Source organism: Callithrix jacchus, chromosome 13 (assembly GCF_049354715.1).
Source record: "Callithrix jacchus isolate 240 chromosome 13, calJac240_pri, whole genome shotgun sequence".
Classification (NCBI taxonomy): Eukaryota; Metazoa; Chordata; class Mammalia; order Primates; family Cebidae; genus Callithrix; species Callithrix jacchus.
The window spans coordinates 81,198,128-81,208,473 of record NC_133514.1 but is presented as its reverse complement, the minus strand read 5'-3'; positions in this window follow the sequence as shown (position 1 = coordinate 81,208,473).

Below are 10,346 nucleotides of genomic sequence, written 5' to 3'. Positions count from 1 at the left end.
TGTATAGCATTAGTAGTTACTGTAATTCCTCTCTCACATATGAGATTTTTTACTTATCTCTATTAACTAGCAAAAATATTTTTTTCTTGAAGAAGGCAAACTTATTTGCTGATAACTAATGTAATTTCAATATACAGCAGAAAACAGAAAGGAACTTTTTCTATAAGAATGTAATTCTCTACTTCCATTTTAGAAAATTGAGTTTATTATAGATTCTATATGCTTAAAATAAATTGAGGTTATAAAACATCTTCCCTGGAAGGAAGGGAAGCATGTGTGAAAGTCCTAAACCTAAGTAAGGATTTGAGGAGTATCTGGAGAAAAGAAAGAAGTTGGGGAGGAATAGATTATTCATTGAATTTTGGACATGCCAATCATCTCAGCTCTGAAAATACATCTGAAGTAGGGGTGCTCAGAAAGTAATCAGATTTTGAGTAGGAGAGAGAGAGAATCCTTTGAAATAGAAAACAGTGAATATCATACGCTAACCCTGGTAGGAACATAATAGCTACTGCAGCATCTTCTGAGATGATGCTTCTCAGCGTTGGAGCCCTAGGGCCAATAATGACACTAAGAATAAGCAGCAAAAAAGGAAACGAGAAAGACTGGTGTCTCTGCACTCACGGAGTCTGTCCCAGAGAACAGGAGTCCGGAGAAATGCTCCTTCCTAAAAGGATTTTTGGTCAAATAATTGGGAAATAGCAGGTGCTATAGCTCCCATCCTGAAGATTGAAAATTCAAACTCACATTTTAAAAATCCTGCAAATAAAATGAAATGCAAACATGTTTAACTATTTTAATTAGAAAGTACTTCAAACATACTAAAAGTCACATTGAGTAATATAACACCCATATACTTGCCACTCAGATTAAATACAGATTAACATTTTACTTTGTGGCTTAACATTTTTTTTTTTTTAAGAAAAAAGAGTGTTTCACATATAATGGAATCTTCAAACATTTCTCTCCTCCCTCTTTAGAGATAGTGTTGATTCACTGTTCAAGTTTTAATGTTGATTAATTCAGCATTTCTCAAACATGTTTACTCACAGAATCATCTTCTTATGTAACATCTATTAACAGACCATGGGAAATCTGAAATAAGTTTATAATTTTGGAACACTGATTTAAGATTCCCATATGTCTTTAAAAAAAAAAAAACCAATCTGGTGAATATACTTCAGACAGAGAGAAATGGGTCAGAAAAGAAGGAAATGAGTTTGGGGCCAGATTGAACAATAATTCTTAGGGGAATAAAGCTGCAATGTGAGGTCTCCACTGTAAAGTCTAGCAATCAGGGGTGACTTCTACATGCCAAATATGAAACTATCTCCCTTTCCTAGGGTATTACCCAAGGGTAGCCCCAAGAATGCTTATCTGGGAGTAGATGGGATACTCCAGAGTTCACCCTGAATAAAAGGAGAGACAGCTTCTGAGTAAAAATAAGCAAAGTGTACACTTCTAGAACTAGAAGCAATCCAGTCAGATGTCCAACATCCAGGTAAAATCTGCAAGGTCTCATATAGAAGCAAGCCAGATAGACGTCCAGCTTCCATGTAAAATCACAAGGAATTGATAGTCTATACAGATAGGGTGCCTGTGAGAGACTCAGTCTTATGGTCACCTACCTCAGAAAGCTCCACTCCTGCTCTCAGGAACACATCTCAGTGACCCTCTGTGTTGTCTACTGGTGGGGTGGGGTGGGGGCTCCCCTCCATATTCCTTAGCCACCAGCTATTTTGGTTGAAAATACTGGTTTACAGTTTAGTCCATCTCACCCCCAATGCAGACATAAGGAAATGACTATCTCCCTCCATTCATCTCAGATGAGCCCAATTTTTTGGAACTGCACTGAATGGAAAGGGAGCAGTAACAAGTACATTCCAACTAGAGAATAAAGAAAGCTGAGTTACACTTGCAGCAAATTTGCACAGAGATATTCTACACGCTTAGCCGTGGGAAGTTCTTCAAATGCTACAGAAATTTAGTAAATATAGGTTATCAATTATCTGGAGGAGCTAACTGCTTTGAGTATCTTTGGCAGCCCCTTATTTTCACTAGCCCAGTGATTCCACATTGGTTTTCCCTGTACAATGCAGCGTGAGAGAAAAAGCACACATTTAGCAGGTCACAAGGCTGTGATCTGACTTACCACTTACTATATCTTTGACCTTACACAAGGCACTCACCTCTGAAAAGGTGTAACTATGTCTTCCCATAGGTTTAACATAGGATTGAGTCAATGCATGTGATATGTTTATCTTAGTGCTTAGCAAGTGGTAGATCCACAAAGTTAGAGCTATTTTAATTACTGTTATAAATAACTGTGGAACAAAAAGGTCTATTTTTTTTAGGGATAGCAAGGCATGGTTGTTTGAGGGAGTGGGAGATACTATAGGAACCTGCTTGAAATTTTTCCAGTCAGAAGAGACAGAATAGAGGATACTGATAGAAAAGAGAGAAAAGGGCAAACATTTTTGACCTAACAGGGTCAGGGAAGTGAACAGTTTAATTAATATTTAATTAACACATCACCAGCCTGGAATAGAGATAGAAGCCTGCTGTTGATCTGACACATAATGTTAATGTGTTATTGGATACTACTAAGTATCCCTTTGTCCCCAACCTCTCTTATCCCTGGGAATATAAGAGAAACTGCAGGGCACATGAGCATCTCTTCCAAGGCTCTTGTTTTATTTTTCTGTGAACCTTCAATATTAGAAAAGTACGCAGCTGCCTACTCTACTGGCTTACAAAAAAGTTCCTGATCACATTCCATATAGCATCATGGAGGAGGCAAGAGGGCAGGGATGATGACAGTGCAAGATACACTGGTCCAGGTGTCCCAGCCAACCCAGTAATGGCCCTGAGTATGCTCCACTCACACATACCCTTGTGCCACTCTGAATCTTCTGCACAGGGTTCAAGTCCTCTCACTTCTCCATTCTTGCCTCTTTTCCTTTTCCTTAACCCCTTTTCCTTCCACCTAAGAGTGTTCAAGTCACCTTTCTTCTAGGAATTTCTTACTGAGCGCCTCAGCCCATAAATATTTGTGGACAGCACTTACTGTGGCAAGCACAGTTTAGCACTTAACACCTGCCTGGCACTGGGATTGAATGATCAGCTGTACCTATGTCTCTTTCAGTAGGATTGTATGCCCTGTTCGGGGAGAAATTAAGCTTGAATTTCCTTAAGCTGCTAGCACAGAGGTAAGCACAGGAAAACTAATTAATGAAAATGTTTAGAGACCTAAGCTATGGCCAGTAAATTCTCTAGGGACCTAAATAGTTTTAGAGAACTTCAAGTCCAAATGTATTCTCCCTCACAAATGCAGTTAGAACAGGGCCTCCAGTGCAGACCCCAGAGAGCCTTCGAAGATATCTGTCATGTGAGGCTGAAATGCAGCATTGTCATTATTCAGATAGAAAATAGAATCATTTATGAGATCATGGCTCATTGTCAGTTCTCTATATATTTGCATTTATTGTGACAGATGCTGTCGAATCTCATCCTTGCTCTATTATTCTACAGAAATAGATTGACCCTCTTATGCTATATAGTAATAATTAGGATAATATCACCCATTAACTCTCCATGTTCCTTCCTATCTAGAAGGCTCAGAGAAAGCTTTGATGACTGCAAGCCTGAACTCTACTCCATCAGTTTCAACAGGACCCTCACTTCCTCCAAAATTTTTATTTTTTGACTGAAATATTTTACAGGTTATTCACATCCCAAGGGGGATTTTTTTGAAAGTTTGAGATAATGGGTTTCAGCCATCTTGACTTAGAGCAGAATGAATAAATGCATTTTCTCACAGAAAATTCATAATGCCTTAAGCTGAGTTTGTGCCTATGACATATTCTTAACCACCTACAGAATTGCTTTCTCTTCATTTTTGAGGTTAAATGGGAAGCCTGGAGCCTATAGTAGAATTCCACCATATGTGCTGGTGGAAAATTAAAAAAAATAATAAAGAAAGGAAAGTCTACAGTTCTGTAGTTATCAGGCAGCACAGAGAAAACAGCAAAATTTTCCAAGAACTTACTGCCACGTTTTAGGGCAGGTGCCCACTGGTTACCTGCCATCCACAGGCTTCTATATTATAGAATTATTTGTCCTATACTGAAAATGTAGTGATTGCTTATTTATCTTCTTAGGAGCATTTATATTTTAAGGAGAAAGAAAGCACGTAATATGTTGAACTGGTGTCTGTGATTTCTCAATGATGTTCCATTAATGTGTTACTGTATACTACTATCCAATTGGATACTATACTACTATCCAATGGGTGGAGACAGGTAGCAAGCCAGACTTGACAGGATAGGGGCTGAGGAATATGATCTCACTGTGGGGGAAGATACAGTATTCCGGATCTCAGTGGTTAGCTTCTCAACATCAAGTTAGAAGACAAGGCTCAGGCATGGCCCAGATCATGGGGCAATATGCTAATAGTCTGGTATCTAGGAAGTAAAATTGGGAGGTATTTTGATCTACGGCACGACACTTGGCAGTGAAGAGGAGTCCAGTTCTAGGTGTATCATTATGGAGAACTCGGAGAAGATTGTCAAGCCATCAGTCTTCCAGATGGTCCAAAGCCAAACGTGTGTCTCAAGTGACAAGTTAGAGATTGACTCATGGGCACTAGAGGGTGTCAGGTAGAAAGGTCAAGCCACACACCTAGAAAAGGAGGAAGATAGAAATGGAGCTTCAACCAGCAGGCTCTGCAAGTCCTGGGAGAATCAAGTCTGCTTCTTGGGGGCATCAGGACAACTATGAAAGCAACAGGTTAACTCAGCCATCATGCCTAGGTCCTGAGACTCAGTCTAAGAATGTGTCCAAACATGGATGAGCTCCCCTGCCTCCTGCATTGGCTCAGGAATTGGGTGGGCTTAAATCACAGATAGAGGCTCCCGGGGGTGTTAGCTATTAGGAATGGGTCCCAGATTGACAATGGGTAAAGAACCTAGATTTCTGATAAATCTTTTCACACTGATTTTGAAAAGATTTTTTAAATATATTATCAAAGAAATATATGTCTGTGGTTTAAAAATGAAATAGTAACACCTTGTAGAGAAAAACAATAGTCCTAACTTCTTTCTTTGTCTGGTCTTCTAGAGGCAAGTACTGTGAAATCCTTACTATACATCTTCCATACAATATATATTTAAATAGCTTTTATATCCTTCCTATTATATATTAATATTTTTATTCATATTCTAGAAAAGTATACTTATATGTCTTCGTTTATGATACCTGGCATCACTTGTGGATATCCTTTCATGAAGGATGTTTTGACTTCACTCACCCCTCCTCTTCTCTCTCTCTCTCTCCCTCTCTCTCTCTATCTCCCCTACAATCTTTTTCCAATACAGTTGTGTTACAAAATTGAATCTTACGTAACACATGTATTTGTGTTCTGCTGTCTGTCTTCTCTCTGTTTCAATTTGTATTTTTCAATGTTTCTGGTGGTTGTTTCATTTCTTCTTAGTTTTTGATGTCTTTATTCAAAAGTCTGGCCATTCTTGACTGCAACTATGTGTTAAAAATAACTTGAGAGCTAATGAAAAGCTAAATGCTTGGGTGGGACTTGCCAACTTACTAGAGTGAGAGGGCTGTGGACTTGGCTTCCTAGTGGAAATATCAAACAGTGAGATTTGTAGGACTTCTCGCCATACCAGGGTCATTATATTTATTCTAAGAAATCTCCTGTGTCCTCCTGCATGGGGTAATATGCTCACCGGATTGTGTTATGGAAACGGCCAAATGGGAAAGAAATACACAGTCCAACATGCAAGACTCTTATAATCATTGAATCACTGTGTTTCAGTCTTTGTGCCCCACTGTACTTGATGGAAAATATTCTATACTTGTTTTGATAGGCCAATGTGGTTTAATTTTTTCAGATGTTAAAACTCAGTTCCTTTGCCATGTAGGCAGAAGGGAGTGATAATGAAGAGGAAATAGGTGGTCTCTATGAGTAATAAGGGGGTCTTCAGGTATTATTTGTACCATATAAAATTTTTTTTCAGTTTCTGTGACCCAAATACACTTAGTGTCTCCTATCTCGGAGCCTTTTGAGGGCTTCAGAGAACAAGTGTTTCCACTGATTTGTCAGTATCTCTTAGAAAGTGCATGGATTATTTTTCTCTCTCTTCTGCAAAGTCAGTTACTACTTCATCATTTCATTTCCACACTCCAGTAATTTACTGAGGCCTTTGACCCTGCTCTCCTCCTTCTGTGGTTGCAGTCAATTCACCATGTTTAAAAGATATCTATGGTATTTTTAAAAATCTGTCAATTTCCTCCATCTTATTTGCTTTCAAATAGAGGAGTCTCAAAAGCATAATGTTCTAAAAGAAAATGAAATGATGTGTTAGTAGTGGACATTCTGGACATTGTGGCACCTCACAGCTATTTTAGATTAGGGTTGATTCTAGGAAGCTCTCGAATGATGCCAGTAGGTGGATTTCTGTGATGCCTAGGCATGAAACCAACATGGCCCCAACGCAGCACAAGAAAAATTGTTGATTTTCCACATGTATATGACTCAGTGGAACCTCATCTTGTCATCATTCTGCAATATATCTTCAAAGTAAAAAGGATATGGAAATGTATCAGCTATGTGGCTTTCCAGAAACCATTACAGAACAAACTTAGACTAGAGCAAGTCCAGTTTGGCCGGCAGATTATAGCAACCTAAGCTTTACACTGAGAAGTTCATACACACCTGGAAAGAGGGTCGTCTGGAATAAAAGAGGTTCATCATTGTCGCCTTCAGTTTTTCCCCCACAGACCAACCTAGGGAGGTTCTCAGACCCAGAAAACAACTCTGATATTTCAGTAGTGCCGGCTTTTCTCCTGCCCTGACCAACTAGTGGTATGAAACTAATCAGAATTCCCCTCATGCCACAGCTATTTCTGAATCTTAGTTTGCGTATCTAGAATAGTAGATAATGAAATTATACTTTCAGGCTTTAATATATTTCACTTTTGATTGCAAAAGAAGTTATAGAGGATTATTTATGCTTGGAACTATGTCTGAGCTCTTCCAGGGAAGATAGAATTTGATACCACACCACATTTACTCTCTTTTCAACTGAATTTCCAGAATAGCAATTTCTGTATGTATTTATAATGTTTATCATTGCCCTAATGCTAATTTAATCTCTTTGAAAAAAAATCTTCAGGCTGGTAATAAATGATACACTGGGAAATAGGGAATTGATAATACTGATTTCAAACTCTAAAATTCCAGTTTAAATTTACACTTAGGAATTATTTATATCCTCTTATGTCATATCAATTTAAATAATATCCCACTCACTGGGGCATAAAGAATAATGCTAATATTAAAGTTTCTATTTAATATTTGCTAATTGCACATGAAGGGGTTATATCAGCTGTATTTAGGGTGTTTTTAATTTAATTTTACTGTATTAGAAAATCTATGAGGTTAAGTATCCTGATATTATTGCTTTTAAATATTGAGCAATAAGAATATTGTCCCCATGGTGCACCCTATATCATCTGGCCTTGAATAAGCTTTCTCCCCTTTGCAAGGGCATGGGGTGGTAGAGACAGCAGGGAGCTCAGTCTAATCTTGGTATAAATAAGGGTGATTGTAGTACTCTTTGTAGTACTCTTTTAAAATATCAAATCTGCATTTAAAAAGCTGTTATCTTTGTGAGGTCTAATGTCATTAATGGGGATACAGACTTTATGAAATCAAAATCCCATGAATGAAATAAACCTTATTACTATGAAGCTGGATTCTATCCTAAAGGGATGCATATAAACCATATTTAGTGCCTGATCTCAAACCCTTAACACAGTCTTTATTTGTTGGATTTTTCAACAAATAATTGTAAACTTCCAAAACATAGCAAAGTGGTAAGTTTGGAAGGAGGCTCAGGCCCTGAACCAAGATATAATCACAAATCTATATGAGCTGTGTGACCTTGATCACATTGCTCAGCTTCTCTGAACCTTGATGGTTTCTTGGGCTTTAGAAGGGAAATAATACTCCCTACCTTAGAAGACTTTATAATAACAGAAAAAAATACTTTAAAGTTTCTAGTACAGGATAGATCTTGTGGTGAGGTTTCTTATCACAGTGTAGTAATAATAGTAATGGAGAAGGTGGTAGCAAACTTTTGGAAGTGATAGATAACTTTATGACAGATTGCAGTGATGGTTTCATGAGTATGTACTTATCTCCAGTCTCATCAGGTTGTATACATTAAATATGTATAGCTTTTTGTATATAAATCATATATCAATATAGTGGTTTAAAAATAAAGTTTCTAGCCCATAATACATACAAATAAATGGTTCTGTAATAGTGTTCATAGACCTCACCAGTGTATGGGTACAAATTGGTCACTGTAAAATAATTTAGATTCCATAAGCTCTGTTTACCACCTGCTCAAGGAGAACATCTGACCCCCCAACAGCCCTCTCTGGCATCTCCAATGTGCTAATTATTAAGCATGCATAGATACCATGCTGAAATCAATCCCATATCTGCCATCCCCACTCCTGCCCTTCCACCAACATCCACAAACAAAAACTATTTTTTCACAGTTTGTCGTTCTGTACCTGACTCCTTTTCACCCCAAAATAATGGTCATTTTTCTCCCCAGAAATTTCCCAGATGTGGGAAGACACACTCATACCCCTCAATCTACTTAGATTCTAACTGGGACTCCCCACAGGAGAAGCTGAGCTTTCTGTTGAGCTATGACTTTGTCAAGAATAAATGTTCCCAGAAACAGAGGCATTCACCTTCCATAAAGGAAATGTCGTTTAGACAGACAGCAGCAGTTCTTGAAAATATACTACAAATGGAATAAAAATTCCATAGGCAAAAGTTCTCAGAGAGAGAGAGAACCCTATGCATTGATACCATGAGGAAGAAGTTCAAGGAAGGTATTGATTTTTATATGGAACTAAAAAATAAGGCATAATTTTAGCAGAAAACTGGGTAGGATAAAACCTGGTATCATTGGAGATTGGTGGAGGGTTTTTCTAGAGCAAAAGGCAAGTGTGAAGGGACAGGCAAAGGAGGGTTGGACAGAGATAAGGCAGGAAAAAATACTAAGGTGGGGGTGGTGATGTTGAAATACTGTATTCTCGTCACTTCTTGGCCTTTTGGCTAAGATCAAGTGAAATACTGTATTCTTCTCATCTACCATCAGTAAGACATGAGTTTCCAACATGAAATGTGTATCTACCCTGAACTGTCCATACTTACTTTCTTGTCCCCTCTATTACTCATAGACCATGTGTACTGCATAGCAATGTAGTAGCTATAAAGTGGGAGTAGAGAGAGATCTTATCACAATGTTATTACATGTATTACAACCCACTCTTATCAAAATAAGCAGAGAAATTGATGAGAGGCATAGTTCGAGGTAGAACTGGTATGTTCCTTCATAAGAGAACACATACATCTTTTTTGTTTTTGTATTAATTAAACATAATATTTCACTCATAAAACAACTAGAATCATCATTTAAAAAGCCAGCTTCATGGACCCAAAGATTCCCTGTTCGGCAGCATTTAGAGAGGTTATAATGCTCCTCTTCTCCAAGTGTTGCCATTGTGTTATCAGGATATGTGAACAGCGGTGGCTAGAAATTCCTATAATTTGATTGGAAGAACATTGTTGTACCCTCCTGCCAGCCTTCCTTCTACATCACAGTTTTCCCGAGATCAAGAAGACTCTCTTTTAAAAAACCACTGTTAATTTCTTTTGTTACTATGTTTCTTAGAAAGATAATCCAGTGAGTCTCACACATCTGTTTGCTTTTTGAAAGAGCAACCAAGGAAAAGAAATTCCAAGAAATGGAACTCCAGTTGTGGAATTATATGGCAATAAGACAATCATTTAAACAACGGAAAATAGGATATTCTAAAAGGTACAAGCACCACCACTGCATAGAAACTATAGGGAATAAATTCAAGTCCAGTACACATAAGAACTTTTTTATAATGAGATCTGTGGGAGGAACATTCCAGGAAGAAACCAGTACTGGGTGGAAATTTCAAAAATATTATCTCAAGGAGATCTGCACATCCATAAATCTCTGACAATTTAGGGTGACCATCAGTCCGGGCAAAGATATTTTTGACTGGAGAACCCTGGGCAAATGTGTCAAACAATAGAAAATAGGAGGGTTCTGTCATATATACAGAGGAATCTTGAATCAGGCACAAATCTCCCACACACAACTTAGTGAAATGTGCCTGGGTCATACCCTGAAACATTCTTTATAAGAAAACATTGTTAACGTTGAGTCAGGTAATTTATGAGCCCAGAGGACATGTTGAATAAATGTCTC